At 47.4% G+C, this 20,406-nt stretch overlaps 1 long non-coding RNA gene across 2 annotated transcripts in view; it reads right to left on the minus strand.

The window, feature by feature from the left end:
* LOC143834839 (uncharacterized) overlaps positions 1-20,406 on the minus strand; it is a 55,477-nt gene that overhangs the window by 671 nt on the left and 34,400 nt on the right. Inside the window, exon 5 of one of the 2 annotated variants that reach the window (XR_013229910.1) lies at positions 1,130-1,638. This is a non-coding gene — a long non-coding RNA (uncharacterized LOC143834839). Of the gene's footprint in view, positions 1-41; positions 1,639-20,406 lie in introns of those variants that run through there. The other variant, XR_013229909.1, reaches the window with a different exon arrangement.

Consider the following 20,406-nt stretch of genomic DNA (forward strand, 5'->3'; position numbering starts at 1 on the left):
AAAAGGAGGGGAGTATACAAGAGAAAGTAGGAGTCAGAGTCAGAGTACCTTTATTGGAATAAAATTGCAAAGCATAAAATGAAAATTTCAAACAGTTCCAGATGTAGATTCCATCGTAGAAAGATTTTCATTTAAAATTGCCAGCAAAAACTTAGCTACTTTTACCATAATGGCTGAGTCCCTCACATTTAGTATCATTTTAATCCAGTGTTTCTCATCAATGCAGCTGAATTTCAACTTCTTCAGATAATTAGCTAAAGAGCGACGACATAAATCAAACTTAGGAAACACCAAAAATATGTGGTACAACATGTCGGGGACCCATGCAAACAGGGATCTTCAAAAATCTACCTCGGGTGAAATTTGAGGGAAAGATGCTTTTTTTTTTTTTCTTGGATGCTTTAGGATGCTTAGGGCTGATCCTGTGTAGAGCAGGGGGTTGGACTAGATGGCCTGTATGGCCCCTTCCCACTCTAGGATTCTATGATTCTATGAAATGCACTTCTTAATGGGATGTGTATGTTAAAGGAATATCCCAGAAACTGGGAGAACATACACTGTTATTAGAGGGACCTAAAACCTGAGCATCCTCCTGATCTTTTAGTCTTTGTGATAACCCTTTCCTCTTGCATGCTAAGGGTTGAGATGTCCAGACCCATCATATGAAGTTTCTTTGACATTTTACTTAATCAGTTGAGAGGGTAAGGGTCACTCAAAAAAGTTATTTAACAAACTACCTGGCTGAGCATGGAAATGAATTTTTAACCAATATTTAAAGGACTGAAACCAAGCCCTGGTTTCTAGACTCTGCTGGCCAAGTTCTGCAACAAGCGTATGCTTTGCCACACAGTTTGGGACTCCTAATAGATGTCTGAAAAAGGAAGATTTGATGTTTTCCGATTTATTATTAAACGCATCCATCCATATTGGAATTCCATAAAGAATCTGAGGAATTATTTTAGCATTGTAGATTTTAATGGGTGCTGGAAGGTTTTTGTTGCCTTTTTGGTGGTAATACTTGGCTAAAAGGGATAACTGGCCATTTACAGTTTTTATTGTTTTTTTCTCTATGGTTTTCCCAACTGTTATTAGGAGTGAAATTTAGGCCTAAATACTTGTAGTGGTTTACCTGTTCTATATGATTACCATTTATTATCCAGGGAAACTTGTAGCGGGTCTTTGAGAATAACATGATCTTCGTTTTTTCAACATTTCAAAAAGTTTTTATCAGTTCAGAAATCTCAGTGCGATCAACGTTTGGTCAACAGGGAAAGGGAGTAGATTGTCCAATGGACAGTTGAGGGTCTGATGAAGACAATGATGTAAACAATATGGAAAAATGGTCCATCCATTTGGAAGCTGGAACAGGACATACAGTTTTACTGGAGCAATAGAAAGTCTGTATCAAAAAAGTAAAGCAGAGTATCTGGAATCCAATGTACACTATCACGCTGTAATTTTACAAAGCCATTCCTGATTCCAATTTGTGCAAACGATTTATATTTAAGAATTACAGGTGTTACAAGTTGAACGATCAAAGTCCTTTAATTTCAACGATTCTTCAAAAATGTTCTTATTGATGCTGCAAAGGACTGTTGTTGAAGATCGTGGCTGTTGGTAACATCGTGCAAAGCCGGTCTGAAATAGCAAAACAGAATTTGAGTCCCAATGGCACCTTTAAGACCAACAAAGACTTATTCAAGGTGTGAGCTCAGTTTGTTCTGAGACCAGTGAGTTAGAATCTAAATTACATTACATAATTATGTCACATTAGTGTCACTGTCCCAAATAAAATTAAAAGAAGGGGGGATTGAAAGTAATGTGAATATAAAAGTTGAATAAGGTTACCATATGTAGTGAGATAAGAAACCAATATCCTCATTGAGTCCTGGGGATTCCATTGTTTTTGAGTGTTGTAATAACTTGCATTTCTGCAATCTCCCTTTCTAGTCTGTTCTTTAAGTTTCTTTGCAATAAAACAGCTACTTTGAGGTCCTTTTATTCTAAAATTCCCTGACTACACTACACGTGTCATTTCTTTCTTTCTTTCTTTCTTTCTTTCTTTCTTTCTTTCTTTCTTTCTTTCTTTCTTTCTTTCTTTCTTTCTTTCTTTCTTTCTTTCTTTCTTTCTTAGATTTATTCACCACCCCTTCTGGCATATTCGGCTTACTAGATCTAAAGCCCATTTTATTTTAAAATAAAATGGGCGCTAGATGGGCGGGAGGCTCCCAAAGGCTTCTGCGTAGCTGCGGACGACGTGGTGCTGGTCAGCGAGGCTGGCCGCGGTGTCCATGGGGCCACAGAAGCCTTTTCCCTCCTCCCCCCTCTGGACTGTGGAAAGCTTCAGCGTCGTTGGGGCTGGATGTGGGGGAAGCGGCCTACCTGTCCTCGTCGGGGGTGGCTCCTGATTCGCTCCTCCAAGTTTTTATCCCGGACAGAGCCCGCCCTAACTCCTCCCAACTTGCCCTTACTCAGTTATTTAGTCCATGTGCCCCGCACCGCGGGACGGTTTAAAGATAGCAGATCAATAAAACAACAATTTGTCCCTAAACCAATAAAAACAACATTTCATGCTTAATAAAACATTAAAATCTATAAAACAGTAAAATCATTATTTATTTATTTATTTATTTATTTGTTTGTTTGTTTGTTTATTTATTTATTTGATTTCTAGACCACCACTTTCGGGAACTGGCTTGCAGCAGGTTACACAAATTCAATAATACTAATTCAATGGTTCTAATTAATTTTGGATCTAATTTCCACCTTCGGCAAAAAAACTTATTAACACAGTTTTTTTCAACCAGGGTTTTCAACCATCCAGTTTCCTGAACGGGTGGGAGTTAATTAATGTTTTATATATTATAATAATTTGTTAAACATTCATCCGGTAATATAACCATATATGGTCACCCCTCCCAAAGTGACCAAGGATAAGCCTAGAGAGGCTGGGGAGGGGGAGGAATCCACAGCTCTGCTTCACATATTTTGCATGATTGTACCACTTCTGGGGTTTCTTGAAGAATCTTTCAGGGGTTTCTCAATGGCAAAGAGGTTGAGGGAGGCCGATCTATCATGTGATGGGGTGTGTCTTTATATTACAGAGCACAGATAAAAATAGATCCAGCCCCAAAATTAAAAGTTCCCATCAGGTTGGGTGTGGACTACTCCCAGTGCCTGATAAATGGCCAAAGTGGGATGAGGAGAGAGACTGTTGCTTTCAATAGAGAGTGAAGCCTTCTCCGTCATGGCAGAGACCCAGCTTGACAGGGTCACATCTGCACATCGGTTCGCTGGCTCAACCCCACAAGAGAGTTCAAGATTAATAGACAGTGACTTCCTTTACAGAGTCAATTCATCTTGGGTTGGAAGATCCAGCACAGATGGATTGACCCTGTCAAGGAAGCCGCAGCCCTCTGTTCGCAAGAGCTGAGCAAGGCTGTGAAGCACAGGTCCTTTTGGAGCACATTCATTCATAGGGTCTCTGTAAGACAGAAGTGACTTGACAGCTCTTCACACACACAAACCACACACACACACACACACACACACACAGAGAGAGAGAGAGAAGCTCTCTCTCTCTCTTTGCAGAGAGCTAACCATGAAATCTACTAGATGAGCTGAAAAAGAGCTGGGTTTTTCTACCTCGTTATTTCCTACCTAGGGGGGTCTCGAAGCGGCTTACAATCACCTTCCCTTCCTTTCCCTACATGTGACACCCTGTGAAGTAGGTGGGGCTGAGAGAGCTCTGAGAGAACGTTGTGACTGGCCCAAGGCCACCCAGCTGGCAGCATGTGGAGGAGGAGTGGGGAATCAAACTTGAGGGCCATTCTGCACCGGGATCCATGTAGCAAATTGTTTGCTGAACGAAAAATCGCCATTTTAAATAGTGGAATTCGTCGTTATGCATACCTGGCTTTGTAGTGGAATCCAGTTGCGTTTCTATCGTTTCCCACAGGGTTCCGGTCTCGGCAAAAATTGCTAGAAAAGAAGCGCTGTTGCTGAGCTGTGTCCCGCCCCTGGCCATCAAGCAGCCAATGGGCGGCCGTTATCATGCTCCCAAACAGCCCCTTTCCCTTTAAGGAAGTTTAAAAAAAAAAAAAAACCACACCCGTTGCAACGAATCTGCGTTGATTTGTTGCAACGGAGAGACCCATCCAGCTAGCAGGTGATGTTTGAGCTGCCGTTTCATCGTTGCCACGCTCCCCCCGAGTGAAAAAAAAAATCCCCCCCCCTCACGGGGCGATTTTCGGCCGAAAACAGTGTGAAAAATAAAGTGAAAATAAACCAGCAAATGGGCCTCTGTGTTGCTTGTGCTTGGTGACTTTAAACAGAGGGACTGCAGCCGGGGAAGCCTCACTGGGTAAACGAAGGCTTGCCGGTGCGTTGAGGAAAAAAAATGGCAATCGCTTCGCCGGAAGATCAGAGGAGAGAGCCAGGGGGAGGGACTTTGCAGAAACCGCAACAATGGTAACGCACAGAACTTTCCTGCTAGTGTTGCAGATTTGTTGCAGGAGTGTAGCGCTTTCTGGAGGGTGAATCCACTTTTGGGGATGTCCCTGAAAGCGCTACAACGAAGCGCTTTTTGCAGATCGGTTTCAGGAGTGTTGCAGATTGTCATCAACGTTGTGCATAATGGCAAAACTGTAGTGATTTCAATTAGTAACCATTGTGCTATTTTGGACGAATGCGGAACGGCCCTGATTGTCCAGATCAGAGGCTGCCGCTCATCACGGTGGCTCTCTAGGGATCTATGGACATCTTCCGATTTATCAGCTTCCCTGACATGTCCCTGACTCAGCCTCTTGCCAAATATGGAGGGATTTCACTCCAGACTGAAACTCGTTGGGTTGCTATCCAATCATCCCCTGCTCTTTGACATTTCCATCATGCAAAATTCTGTACTTTGGGCCTGGGTGGAATCTAGCCTTAACAAGAGATCTGTTAAACAGACCAAGCTCCCCCAGCCTTTCTTCATATGTCTTGGTCTCCAAACCCCTCACCATCTTTGCTGCAACTGAGATTAGATAGATTAAGGTAGTTAAGATCTTTGGGGGTGAAGCCTGGAGACGCCAGGGTTTGGAGAGGCGAGGGATCTCAGAGGGGTACAGTGCCCTAGAGCAGTGGTCCCCAAGCTTTTTATCACCGGGGACCAGTCAATGCTTGACAATTTTACTAAGGGGGGGTTAGTCTACTCCTCTCCTCTCAACAACTGCCCTAACGCTCTCTGACTCTGGTCGCTATGGTAACGTTTTTGCTTGGTTTGTGACCAGATTTTAAGATTGATAAAAAGGGACACAATTGACAGGGGAGTTGCCAACCTCCAGACACGGCCTGGAGTTCTGAAATCACCACTTAAGCCTGCACCACTTGGAAACCAAGGGCTGCCCTGGAGGCCAAACTGTCACTGGTGAGAAGAGTCCCTACCCCCCCCCCCTGTTCCCACAATCGCTCGGTGACCACCAGCAACGCCACCCAGTGATGTACACAGACACTACTTCAGATACCTGCTTGCACAAGAAAGATTACACCTTGAATACAACTTTGTGGGTCTTAAAAGTGCCACCAGACTCAAACGTTGTTCCAGTGACCCACACTGGATTTGTTTGGGTTGCAACAAACAGAGTTTCCCCCTTGCATTATGACTCTGAAAGGCATCCCCTCCCCCCCCCAAGAACCACACGGATAATCAGGGGCAGTAAAAGGGGCATATAGAAGTCCTCCTCCCCCCTCCCCCCTGCCACTGTCTTTAGAAGACCTGCAACTTTGTATTGCAGCACGAGGGCACAAACCCCAATGCCAGAGCGTGGCCGCCACTGTGCACTTCTGCCCCAGGGCCCAAAGAGAGCTCTGGAGCACTCCGAGGCTGCCTCTCGCCTGGCCGGGTGACTCCAAGCGGCTTCGCCCCCCCTCCCCTGGGCGCAAACAGCTTGCCGCTGCCCCCTGCATGTCCTGGCCGGGCACTCTGTCTCGGGGCCTGGACCCAACTGCTGTGGACTAGGAGAAGCCGGGGAGGAGGACGAGGAGAAGCCGCGGCCCAGTACCGACTGATCAACGGACTGGTACCAATCTCCGAACCAAGGGTTGGGGACCACGGCCCTAGAGTTCACCCTCCAGAGCAGCCATTTTCTTTGGGGACCTGCTTTCTGGAGACCGGTTGCAATCCCAGGAGATCTTCAGCTACCCCCCCCGGAGGCCTCTGCCTTGACTCTTGCAGGATGATATGATACGCTGTTCGAGCATTGGATGAGAATTTTAAATGCAAACACATGTCATTTCTTCTAACCCAGCTCCGAAAGGAATCTGTTCGAGGCCGCGAATTACAGGGTAAGGGAGGACTGTTCATTAAGCTGGCAACAAACCAATAATGGTGTCTGAGTCTCGGTGGGGTCTTATTTCCTCCCCCCGCCCCTGCACCCTCTGAAGAGTTTCTGGATCAGGTTCCGAAACAGCCAAACCTTCAAGGGAAATGTCCCATCTGCTTAGAAAAGAGAGAAAACGCCCAGGCTGTCTCTCCGCTCAGTTCGCCAGAAGGGTCTCACATGACCAGTAATGAGGGCAGAGCAGCCAGAGTCCCATGCTCCAGGGACAGGAGGGACCTGGCTGAGGGGAGAGACATCTCAGGGGTGCTGGGATCCAGGTGTCCAACCCTTGAAACAAGAACCCTCAAAACACATAACAAAAGCAATGAAAGCGCAAACTAAAATACATATCTAGAAGCCCAGATAATCAATATTTAAAACTGAGGATAGGGTAAGAAGGAGGGATCATTGAAGGAATATGAGAGCCATCATGGTGTGCTGGTTAAGAGTGGTGACCTCTAGTCTGGAGCCAGCTGAGTGACCTTAGCCAGTCACAGCCTCTTAGAGCTGTTCTCGCAGGGCAGTTCTCTTAAAGATCTCTCAGACTCACCTACTTCTCAAAATGTCTGTTGTGGGGACAGGAAGGGAAAGGTGTTTGTAAGCTCCTTTTGGACTCCTTCAGGTAGTGTAAAGTGGGGTATAAAAAACCCACAGCTTCTTCTTCTTCCACTCCACCCCCCCCCCAATCTAGCACCCATTGTATTCCTGAATGCAACAGGCTTTGCCCCTAGTCTATATATAATGGTGGAAGAAATTTTATTTCATTGTATCTGAAGTGTGCATGCACATGAAAGCTTATACTTTGAATAAATCCTTAAAGGTGCCACTGAATTCAAACTTTGTTCTGGTGTTTCAGACCAACCCCACGACCTGCCTGAATCAAAACTCCCAAAAGACAGCTATTACGGTTAATATGCAGCAATCTCATCCAGGCTTTCTCAACCAGGGTTTCATGACGGCCTTGGGTTTTGCCGACTGGGTGGGAGTTAATTAAAAAAAATATTTTTAACTTAAAAAAAAAAGGGTTGATATGGCCATATGTGGTGATATTGACCCCCTTCCCAAAATGGCCAACGATGGGTCTGGAGGGGGTAGGAAAGCGAGGGGCCCCTGCCACGCAGATCCTAGACACACGTGACAGCAATTCAAACCCAGAGAAGAGTGTGGAACCAAACCTGGCTTGCCTGTTTAGAAGCTGCCATTCTTAACCACCACACCATGCTGACAACAGCACTAGCCACCAGCAGGGCCTGCCAGACGATCACCCCTGCGCCTCCATGCCCTAGGGATGCCAGACACCTGATGGGGCCTGGGAACCCCCCCCCCCAGCTTTACAGAAATCAGTTCCCCCAAAGAAAACAGCTGCTTCGGAGGGTGGACTCTGTAGCATTATACTCCACTGAGATCCCTGCTTGACTGATGCAAATGAGGCTGCCCCACCATGCTACAGGCACATCACTGCCTCCCCTCGCAGCATCCTCCTGTTCCTGCCCTTGCACCTGTCGCTTGCGTGCCGGATCAGAGCCCTGGTTGGGCCAAAGTAGTGTTGGGCCATGTGCCTGGTTTTCTGTTGGAACAGAACTTGGTCCATTCTGAACATCTCAAGTCCTAGCTCGATTCCTGGACCACAGGGACAGGGAACTTGAGAAATACCCCCTCGAGGTCCGTCCATGGCTTCCTCCTGGCACGGTTAGAAAGAACTCCTACCACCCCCACTCTTAGCAGAGCTTGTAAACAGAAATTACTTGAAGACCAGGCATAGAATAACGGATGTCATAAGCGATTATCACACTGGGCGTTGGGTTTTATGAGCATGGAAATTTGGCCTAATAGGCACCTCGGAAAGATCGCAAACCTAATGACAGATTTACAATGGGGCTTCTCAAGAAGGACGATCAGAGGCAGCGCTGGAGGCCGCCCAACAGGCAGGCACCCGAGGGAGCCAAACTCACCACACTCCTGCTAATGTGCTCGTCAAAACCCACACGCTCCGTCCACAAAGCTGCTGGAGGTTTCTCTTGCCAGTAGGGACACATTTTCCAGCAAAGGAAAGTGCTCTAGTGAGTAAAAGAAATTCAGCCTACTCAATTTGGCACAGAGGAAGTGAGGAATGCCACAGAGCCAGTGAAATCAGAGGGCCTCGGAGTAGCGTCTGTCAAGTGGGGCCTCAGAGGGATATGCTAGATGCTTGTTTAACTGTGGTGTCTAAATGGAAACTCCAGTTTCGGAGGCAGTGCATCTCCGGTTCTGGGTTAGGAAATATCTGGAGACCTTGGGGGTGGAGCCTGAGGAGGGGGAGGTTTAAGGAGGGGAGGGACTTCAATGGGATAGGATGTTATAGAGTCCACATTCCGAAGCGGCCACTTTCTCCGGTACGTGCAAAAGCTGTGTTTTGCAGAAACCCCTCCATCACTACACACCTCATACAAGCATCCAGGGCTGGGCCAAGCTCAAACTGCACCCACTTGATAATACACTTTCACTGCAGGATTTTCCTTTGCAACACAACCCAGGTGCAATTCTTTGTGGGTGGCCTACATAAAAGTTCCACCAGGTGGCAGTGCAGCAGGTTCCACTCCCCCCCCCCTCCGGGTACATTCCAGGTACAGCGGGCTTGATTACTAGTATTAAAACAATAATAATAAATCTAATACATATTTTTATCATCTAATCATCATTATTATCTAAATCTAATAAATACATAAATCTAATATTACTATCTAATAAATGATGATGCCTAAGTAGAGCCTCCAGGTCTAGAAGCAGACTACCTGTCAATATCAGCTATGCAAATAAAGGAAAGAGCCATTGCGTTTCAGCACGGCTCACAGACTTTCTTGAAGGATTTTCTGGATGCTGCTGGTATTAGCTTTTCACAGATAATCCCTGTTGTGCTAGGAATTTACCTCTGAAAAAACAAGAACCCCTGCCCAAGAGTGAGACTCAATGGCATCAGGGGAGCTCATTGCCAGAGACAGGCCTAATCGTCTCTATTCTCCGTCAGAAGCAGAGCCAAACAACTCTGCCACACTAGTAAGCAAAGCTCTTTCTCTTGAGGCAGCCTTCTGTCTGTCATATCCCTCCCCACCCCTTTGGAAACTTGCTGACACAATGAGCTGAAATAGCACAAGGAAGAGAAACCCATGAGCCCTTTACCGCAATGTTTGTATTCAACCTGTGAAGATCCAGCGATTAAGGGAATTCTATTTCCTTCATGCAGCTGCACTCTTAAAAAGAGAGAAATAAATCTAGGCGGGACACGTCAGGCATGTGTGTCAATGGTGGGGGAGAGGCTGCGAAATGTGTACAGAGGCTTCTGCTGAGGGATGCCAACCTCCAGGTGGGAACTGGGGAATCCCCTGGCATTATGGCTCATCTCCAGACTAAAGAGATCAGTCCCCCTGGAGAAAAGGGCTCCTTTGAAGGGTGGACTCCATAGCTTTATACTGCACTGGGGTCCTTCCCCATCTCAAATCCCACTCATTCCTGGTTCCACCCCCAAAGTCTCCAGGTCTTTCCCAGCCCAAAGATGGCAACCCAACCTCTGGTCTTGACAAGCTTGCTGAATCTTAGGGGCATTTCCCACGGCTTAAAAATAGCACAATGGTTGCCGATTGAAAACGCTACTAATTTGCCATAACGCACGACGTCGTCAACAATCTGCAACAATCCTGAAACCGACCCGCCAAAAGCGCTTCGTTGTGGCGCTTTCAGGGGAATCCAGAAAACTGGATTCACCCTCCGGATAGCGATACACTCCTGCAACCAATCTGCAACAATAGCGCTAAAGACCTGTGCGTTACCATTGTAGCTGGTTCTTCAAAGTCCCTCCCCCTGGATCTCTCCTCCAAACTTCCGGCGAAGCGATCGCCATTTTTTTTTCTCGGAGCGAGCGGGGATAAACGCACCGGCGAGCCTCTTTCTGTTTAGAGGCTTCCCTGGCTTCAGTCCTTCACCTTTAGTCACTAAGCACAAACCACTTAAAAGCCCGTTTGCTGAAATAAAGTCCCTTTATTTTTTACACATAAATTCAGCCGAAAATCGAGCCCGTGAGAAGGGGGGGGGGGATTTTTTTTTATCACTCGAGGCAGCGTGCCAACGATCATACAATCAAACGATAGATCACATTAGGCAGCTGGATGGGTCTCTCCAGTGCAAGGAATCTACGTAGATTCGTTGCTATGGGTCTGTTTTTTTTTTTAAAAAAGCTTTCTTAAAGGGAAAGGGGCTGTTTGGGAGCATGCTAACGGCTGCCCATTGGCTGCTTGACGGCCAGGGGTGGGACAAGCTTGGCAATAGCGCTTCCTTTCTAGCGATTTCTGCCGAGACCGGAAGCCTGTGGGAAACGCTAAAAAAACGCAACTGATTCCACTACAAAGCCAGGTGTGCAAAACGACGAATTCCACTATTTTAAATGGCGATTTTTCATTCCGCAAACAATTTGCAACAAAGATCGCAGTGGGAAATGGCCCATAATGCTGTAAAGATGCATTTGGAATGAGACTTTTATCCAGCAAAGCCTCGATACGTTTTTTTTAAAGTCTTTTCCCCCCTCCCTCAGATTTCACTATGTGTTTTCTATATGTGACAGAAGAGAGACAGCTGAAAATATAGGATGGGGAAAGAGATAAGAGGGACGCAGGGCATTTTAGGAGAAGCAGCAGCATTGGATTTTATGCCCTGTATTTCTCTCCCCGAAGGAGTCTCAAAGCGGCTTATAATCGGCTTCCCTTCCACAGACCCCCTGTGAGGGAGGGGAGGCTACTATCAAGGCTGTGCCCTGCCCAAGGTCACCCAGCTGCCTTCCTGTGGGAGAGCGGGGAATCAAACCCAGCTTGCCAGACTGGAAGCCATTGCTCTCAACTTCGACCCCACTACTTATTCCAGTGAGGGGACCTGAAGTGGTTTGAATTCTGAGCTCTACACTGGGAGGATACAGGATAGTGTTGTTCACACACTCCCACCAACTCCAGCCAAGAGGACAGCAGAATGTGAGTCTGGTTATTCTAAATCAAAATGAAATATCTTTCTCCAGCCTGCAAGAACACGCCATCTGTGCCAGGCGAAGGGATTTAGTTGCAGTGATCCATGCCAGGGTTCCCCTCAGGCTGGGCTACTGTAACGTTCCCTACAGGGAGCTACCCTTGGCTCTGACCTGGATATTACAGCTGGTGCACAACACAGTTGCTCAGTTCCCAAAGAGGACCCATAGCTGTCTCAGCAACTGCACGGGGTGCTAGTGGAGTTCCGGATCAGGTCCTCTAATGCCCTACATGAGGGGTGGCCAAATTGTTGTTATGCAAATGTCCATGAGCCTCTGCTCGCAGTGTTCCAGAAACTTGCATATAGAGATAACTATTATGATAACCATTGAATGAAATTGCATAGAACCAAAAAAGAAGGAAGAAAGGAAAGGAAAGGAAAGGAAAGGGAAGGGAAGGGAAGGGAAGGGAAGGAAGGAAGGAAGGAAGGAAGGAAGGAAGGAAGGAAGGAAGGAAGGAAGGAAGGAAGGGGAGAGGGGGAGAGGGGGAGAGGGGGAGAGGGGGAGACGGGAGGGGTGGGGAGGGGATGGAGGGGGGAGGGAGGGAGGACAAGAGGCCACTGGACTCAAAAATTGTAATGAAGAAAGCAGGCAGGAAGAAAATAGATTTTTGAAAAATGTGGTGTCAGAGGAGAGTTTTACGGATATTGCGGTCCACCCAAAAGACAAATAAGTGGGTTCTAGACCAAAGCTAAAATGACTAAACTGAAGCTACTGATCTTTGGTCACCTTATGGGGAGGACAAAAGTCAATGGGGGAAAAATAATGCTAAGAAAAGTTGAAGGAGCAGGCAAAGAGATGGGTTGACTTAGAATCATAGAATCCTAGAGTTGGAAGGGACCTCATGGGTCATCTAGTCTAACCCCCTGCATTATGCATGACACTCACAACCCTATTGCTCATGCATTGCCACCTGACACCCCCTTGAACCTTCACAGAATCAGCCTCTCCGTCAGATGGCTCTCCAGCCTCTCTTTAAAAATCTCCAAAGATGGAGAACCCACCACCTCCCGAGGAAGCCTGTTCCACTGAGGAACCGCTCTGTCAGGAACTTCTTCCAAATGTTTAGATGGAATTTCTTTTGAATTAATTCCATCCCATTCATTCTGGTCTGTCCCTCTGGGGCAAGAGAGAACAACTCTGCTCCATCCATGGCAGCCTTTTAAATACTTGAAGATAGCTCTCAGATCCCCTCTGAACACAGAACTCCGAGGCTGAACCAGAGCAGAGGAAGCCAAGGCCCTCAACTGGCAAGACCTGAGCAAGTACATTTTGGTGGACGTGACTTCGTAGATTCAGGTGGTGTTGGTCTGGAGAAACATTTGAGTCCAGGGGCATAAAGTTTCATTCAAGGTATAAGCTTTCATGTGAAGAAGAAAAAGCCATTTTTATACTCTGCCTTTTTACTACCCGAAGGAGTCTCAAAGTGGCTTCTGATCGCTTTCTCTTCTTCTCCCCACAGCAGGCTGAGAGAGCTCTGAGAGAACTGTGACTAGCCCAAGGTCCTCCAGCAGGCTGCACGTGGGGACTCAAATCCAGCTCTCCAGGCTCCAGGCTGCCACTTTTATCCATGACACCACGCTGACTCTCTCTCGTGTGTGTGCGTGCAAAAGCTTATGCCTTAAAAAAAACTTTGTCAGCCTTGAAGGTGCCCCTGGACTCCAACTTTGTCCTGTTAATCCACAAGCCCGCTGTAAGTTGCCACATCACACAAACTCACAGGAACCCGGCTGGAATGGCGGCCTCCCCGGGGCCAGTACCACTCAGGAAATTTGGGCTGAAGAGCTGTTCATAGCAGAGCTCAGAAACCGGTGAGCGTGACTCACAAGAGCGAAGGAGATGTTCAGGCGCTTTCATGGTGCCATCTGGGCTTCTGTCTTTTGGAACAGTGCTCAGGGAAGGGGAAGCTGTTTTCCGGTCTGGTTGGAAGTTCCTCGTATGAGCTGAGCCCAATTACAAGCCGAGCCAAAGGGGAGCTTTCTTCCAGTCACGCCAGGCTCTGAGCTGCTGTTCTCTCCTATTCAGAGGCCCTTGAACGTCTGGTGAGATGGGAACCAGCTCTCCGAAGGCTTCAGAGAACAGGCCAAGGGCAGGCCTTGAGTTAATCACCCAGGCCGCTGCAATGCACCGTGGGAAAATCCCACTGCCAGAGAGGTTGATCATTAGCAACTGCAGGCTAATTGTTTTCTCATCCACGCAGAGGAGATAAAAGGGTGCATCCACCCTTTTGCTCCATCTTGTCTCCTCCCCCTGGCCTTTCCATTCCCTTCTGTCCTCATTGCTGCTTCGTTCCTAAAACATCTGGAGATTATTCTAAGCAGATGTCCCAAGAAGTACAACGTGATTCTGGTTGACTAAGCCTGGCCATAATTTCCTTTCTTGGGCATAACGTGCCCATGTGCATGTGAAGGGGCAACAGGAGGAAACAGGATAATATTTTTCAAGTTCTGCAGATATGGGACAATGCATGCATCAAATAATATATAGTTTTAATGTTTTGTTTCGTTTTTATATCAGAATTGGACTTTTGTTCCCAAAAGGTACTTAAATTTGCAAATATTCACCTGTTCCAATTAGGGGTGCCAGGCTCCAAGTGGGACTTGGGATTCTCTGGGTGTAGCTCAACCCCAGACTACAGAGATCTGTTCCCTTGAGGATAGAGTCAATGGCACGGTATCCCACTGAGGTCCATGTCCTCCCCGGGCCCCATCTCCAAATCTCCAGGAGTTTCCAAACTTGGAATTCACAATTCTAGCCTCCATCTTGGTGTAGTGGGTAGGGGCACGGACTTCTAATCTGGGGAGCCGGGTTTGATTCTTCACTCCCCCACATGCAGCCAGTGGGGTGACCGTGGGCTCGCCACAGCCCTGAAAAAGCAGTTCTGATTGAGCAGAAATATCAGGGCTCTCTCAGCCTCCCCTCCCTCACAGGGTGTCTGTTGTGCGGAGAGGAAAGGGAAGGCGATTGTAAGCTGCTTGGAGACTCCTTTGAGTAGAGAAAAGCCGCATATAAGAACCAACATTTCAGGCCATTCCACACAATGGGCAATGTAGCTAAATCTGTGCGCTATTGAAAAGCGCTACAAGCAAAAGCAACATGTCTTGGTAACGCACACAACCGTTTCTATATATATATAAAAAGCTCTCCCACTAGCGTGGTTCTCCTAACGCACAAGTTTCCAGTCTCGGCGAAATCGCAACAAAGGAGGCGATATTTTCCCCCACTTCCTCCCGCCCCTGGCCGTCAATCAAACAGAACAGACAACTGTTGTGTTTCTACTCTCCTTTAAAAACTGTTTTTTACAAACCTGAAAACACCTGAAAACACCTGAAAACAAACACCTGCATATTTGTTCATTCGATGAAAAGCTTTGGCAGGTTAAGAAAGGACCAAGCAGGAAACAAACCAGTTTATTATATCAAGTTGTAGCTATTAAATTGTGTACTTCAATAACAACGTTTGAGTTCCTGGAGCTGACACCCAAGGCAATCCTTTTTCATTTCAGCAAATATTTAAGATAGTGGTTCTCAACCTGGGGGTCAGGACCCCTTTGGGAGTTGAACAACCCTTTCACTGGGGTCGCAGCAGAGCAAGCAGCTTGGCGGGGGGGGGGGGAGAATGGTACCACTGTTGCCTCTTCTCCTAAAGGTGTCCTCCAATTTATATACAATCACGAACAATGCATCTTCACACCATTGGTCAGTTTGGGTTTAATTTCTGTGAAAGAACACTTGCATGATTTTATGGCTGGGGGTCACCACAACATGAGGAATTGTATTAAAGGGTCGCGGAATTTGGAAGGTTAAGAACCACTGGTTTAAGAGAAGAAATATTCTGCAGAAAAGGTCACCTGCTGACTCATAGTTCACCACCACGGCCAAACGAAGGCCAAAGATGATTTGGGCTCTTTGCTACTAGTTACTGAAGGAGCACGCACGTGTAGGACCACTAGCCTCCAGGTGTCATGCCGCACCTGCTGCCTCTCTGGCTGAGCCTCCAGAGGATGCTCCTGAGGCCATAGCCGATCCAGGACTGCCGCCCAAGCCCAGCACTTTCCAGGCACTACCTGGAGATCTGGCAAGTGAGGATCATGTGGGGGATCAGGGCCAGCCCGATGCTCCAGAGGACGAGCAACCTGGTCCAAGCCAGGCTGCTGCCCAGCCCTACATCTCAGCGTATATGAAACTATAGGACAAGAACCCATCCAGCCCAGAGGACTTGCTGGAACAGTAGTGAAGGCAATGCCTTGAGGCAAACCTCTGTATGGGCAGGATCTGGGTCGCCATGTTGGTCTGAAGTAGCACAACAAAAATAGAGTCCAAGAGCATCTTTAAGACCAGCACAGATTTATTCAAAAGCTCACACCTTGAATACATTTTTGTTGGTCTTAAAGGTGCTGTTGGACTCTCCTTATGGGTGCAAGACATGTGTTCCCTGCCTGTCTTCCCAGACACTCAGTGTTCCGGATCTCTCTGGCGGAGCTCTGCCTGCCTGCCTGCCTCCTGTTTCCTAATTTCAGCTTGACTTCTGATTTGGTTCATCTTTGGCTTATGACTTCACTCCTGGCTCCTGGCTCCTGGCCTAGGCTTGTCTCTGGACTATGCTTCTGGCCCTTGACTCCAGCCTCGCTTTCGACTCTGTTCCCGCCCACTCGACCATGATACGGCTTCGGCACTCCCTCTGGTGAATTACCCCAGCCCGGCTTTGATTTCATTCCCTGTCCTGCTGTCCTTGGTGAACTGTCTCCCTTGGCTTAGACTCTTTGGACTGGACTTTGACATTGAACCTGCCTTCCAATGAGGTCTTGGCTTCCCAGCTGAGGGTGTAATTAACTGGTACTCAGTGTGCTACCCAGCAGGACAGCACACCAGGGCTGATTCTGCACTTTCTTCCGGTTTGGATCATGCTGAATTCAGATCGATTTGAACTCGGTCTTCCCCTCCCAATTGAAACAGAGAAGTGTTCTGAACTAGTTAGGAAAGCCCAGAAGGGGAGGGGGAAGCCAAGCCCAGACAGAGCCTCTTTTTTTCTTTTCTTCTTTTGAATGGGGGGAGGGGATTGAAGACAATAGAGAAGGGAGAGAGAGAAAAAAACACGAGGCAAATCTCTATCCACAGAAGCGAGGGCTTCTGCAGCTTCTACAGAAAGAAAATTAGGGCTTCCTCTTTAAGAAAAGCTAACACCCTTGGCAGGCTTGGCCAATCAGAACTGCTCTACCACAGAGTCAGCTGTCCAATCAGAACTGCTCTACCACAGAATCAGTGCTTTCTCATGCTTTCTCAATTCGATTTGTCCAATATCGAGGATTAAAAGCACTCCTGGATATCGTGAAGAAATGGTAGGGTGACTCCGTATCAATCATGTTTGTTGTAGAGGAAAATTTTAAATCGCCCCAAATCAAAATGGAAATTGCATTCTGTGGGGGACTGAATCGACCTGGGATTGGAATAAAACCTCTGTGCAGTTTACACCCAGGTCTTGGCTGGAAATCTTCCGCTATCACAAGCAATCGCCAAGTGACAATGACCAGATGCCCTGGAGAGAATGTCTTGCTCTGGAAGGTCGTTTTTTTAACCTTTAAGTCTATTTGCAGTCTGGGCCTGGTATGTAAGAGGGATCGCCTCTCCATGTATGCTTCCCAGAGAGCATTGTGCTCTACCATTTCCAACAAGCTGGTGGTCCCTGGCCCACAAGAGGCATCTACCTGGGCCAGGGCCTTTCTGGTCTTGGCCCCTACCTAGTAGATGAGCTCCCCAAAGGAGACACAGTCCCTGTCAAAGCTGACTCAGGTCTGCAGGGCCTGTAAAATGGACCTTTTCCGCCAGGCAGTTGTGCCTCCTCCCAAACTGAGGTTCTGAGGGGAAACCTCCCCTGAACATTTCACAGGCCTTTGTCTGGTTTGGAATTCGGCTGGCAGCCATTTTAGCCTGACCACAGGGAGCAAAATTGATAGCTTCAGCTGAGGGGTGGTCCTAAAAATCCAATCCGATTATAAATGAGTAAAGATATCTCACTGAAGTCACTCTCCTCCCCAAATTCCACCTTCCTCAAGCTCCACCCCCCCCCCCCAAAAAAAAAAAAACACAGCTCCCAATCTGGAGCTGGCAATCCTGAGCAAGAGTCAGCAGACCTCAGGTTTTGCCCAGAAACCCCCCCTGGACTTTTACCATTGTGGCTGTTCAAGTATTGGCCTGCTTTTTTGCAGACTTTAAAACCTCATCCGCACACAGAGACCAGCAAGTACCTTTCCTGTTCATTCCATGGTTAGCATGAAATCCCCAGCAGAAAGATGGGGGGGGGGGGGATTGGCCGTGACCCTGAGTGCTCCAGGGACAAACGAAGCCCTTTATCAGGCAAGCAGAGAACAACAAATAAAAGTTGTGTGCTTTGAAACTGGTAGAGAGGGGAGGCAGGAAAGGCAAGTCTCAAGCACTTGCAGGTCCAGCCCCTGCCAAAAAAACACTGAAGAGAGCAGTTAATTGTGGCATGTTCCTTTGTGGTTCCTCAAAGGGCCCTGCTTTTGGGGGATTTAAAAGATCCAGTGTCTGACAAGGGTTCTCCCTGGTTGGGATGGCCACCCCCTTGCCCTGTGAACAAAGGGAAAAGGGGGGAAACAAACGCAACCCAAAATTTACCAAGAATGTGTCAGGAACCAAGCAGTTGCGACCTAGCAAACTCACGCCTTAGACATCACCATCTGGCTGCAGCAGAAAGCTTTAAATGAAAAGTCTTAACAGCAAAGTCCAAACGTTGCATCTGCTCACAGACAGCAGGTTTTGACAGAGACACCGTAGTAGGGGGTGGCAGGACCTATATACCTGGGCCGTGGGAAAGGGGCAAGGCAAGAAACCAGCTTAGGTGGGAATGGGGCATTCACACAGGAAAGTCGGATCACAGCGTCCTTTGATATGGAGGGCTGTCAAAGCAATTCCCCATCGGAGAAGGCAGCCTTGGGGAAGGGAGATCGCGGAGGGGCAGTGGAAACCAGGGGAAGCCTTTGCAATGTGAGCTGAGAGTGAGGGGAGGGCTGGTGCTCTGAGCCTCATGGGGATGCCAGGACTGGGCAGGAATCCCGGGAAGAATGTGGGGAGAAGAATATGGAAACCAAGGCAGGAACCAGGGGTCCATGACAGAATGCCTCCAGGGCGAAGCTACAGGAAATCAAATGTTTGTATCAAAAGAAATATGCTTAATATACGGTTTACGCAATAAAAAATGTTTAAAACAATGGGCCCAATTATCGGGCTACAAAAAGAGAAATGAAGAATAACCTTGACAGATGCAGCGATGATTTCCTATACAAAACTCATGAAAATATCAAACGACCAACTCTAGTCCACGGACATTTCAGCCTCAATGGCCTTCTTCAGTGGTCAAGAGGATATAACGGCTTTTTAAAACCTTTCTACTGTTTAGAAACATTCGTCAGGCTTCGAGAAACCCCAGATGTGGCGCAATCATGCACAATATGGTTGGGAAGCAGAGCTGTGGACATGCCCACATGGGGCCCCTCCCCTTCCCACCCCTTCCAGGCCCACCATTGGCCATTTTGGGAGAGTGGGCAGGTCAACATGACCATATATGGCCATATGACCCAAGAAATGTTTAATGCATTAAAAATATATATGAAAAAATTAACTCCCGCCCATTCAGGAAACCTTTCCAGGGCTGTCTAGAAACCCCAGGGTTTCACTGATTCACAATCAGGAGATTGACATGTTCTCTTACAGGTTTTTCAGTTTTATGACTGATGTCAGATTTGTGTCTATTTATCCTTTGCCATTGGGTTTGCCCTTTTTGCCCTGTGCAGAGAACAGAAGGACACTGTTGGCATATGCAGTGTTAGAAGATGAGCAAGTAAACCAGGCTGAGATGATGTGGTTGATGGTTCTGCCTCATGCATTCTGCCTGGGTTTTCAAAGGTGTAACAATTAGGGATTGCATTTTACTCACCAATTTAGAGTCAGGAAAGTATTTAAGCATGTTTGGGCACACTTCCCTGTTTCTAAACAGACAGTATGGCCTAGTAGTTGGACACAGAGAACTGGGTTGTTGTTGTTGTTGTTATGTGCGAAGTCGTGTCCGACCCATCGCGACCCCATGGACAATGATCCTCCAGGCCTTCCTGTCCTCTACCATTCCCCGGAGTCCATTTAAGTTTGCACCTACTGCTTCAGTGACTCCATCCAGCCAGCTCATTCTCTGTCGTCCCCTTCTTCTTTTGCCCTCGATCGCTCCCAGCATTAGGCTCTTCTCCAGGGAGTCCTTCCTTCTCATGAGGTGGCCAAAGTATTTGAGTTTCATCTTCAAGATCTGGCCTTCTAAGGACCAGTCCGGGCTGATCTCCTCTAGGACTGCCCGGTTTGTTCGCCTTGCAGTCCAAGGGACTCGCAAGAGTCTTCTCCAGCACCAGAGTTCAAAAGCCTCAATTCTTTGACGCTCGGCCTTCCTTATGGTCCAACTTTCGCAGCCATACGTTGCAACTGGGAATACCATTGCCTTGACTAAACGCACTTTTGTTGGCAGGGTGATGTATCTGCTTTTTAGGATGCTGTCTAGATTTGCCATAGCTTTCCTCCCCAGGAGCAAGCGTCTTTTAATTTCTTTGCTGCAGTCCCCATCTGCAGTGATCTTGGAGCCCAGGAAAATAAAATCTGTCACCATCTCCATTTCTTCCCCATCTATTTGCCAGGAATTGAGAGGGCCGGCTGCCATGATCTTTGTTTTCTTGATGTTGAGTTTCAAGCCAACTTTTGCACTCTCCTCCTTCACCCGCATCAACAGGCTCTTTAGTTCCTCTTCACTTTCAGCCATTAGAGTGGTATCATCTGCATATCTGAGGTTGTTGATATTTCTCCCTGCAATCTTGATCCCAATTTGTGACTCCTCTAATCCCGCCTTTCTCATGATGTGCTCCGCATACAAGTTAAATAGGCAAGGCGACAGTATACCGAACTCCTTTCTCAATTTTGAACCAATCCGTGATTCCATGTTCAGTTCTCA

This window comes from Paroedura picta, chromosome 4 (assembly GCF_049243985.1).
Source record: "Paroedura picta isolate Pp20150507F chromosome 4, Ppicta_v3.0, whole genome shotgun sequence".
Lineage (NCBI taxonomy): Eukaryota > Metazoa > Chordata > Lepidosauria > Squamata > Gekkonidae > Paroedura > Paroedura picta.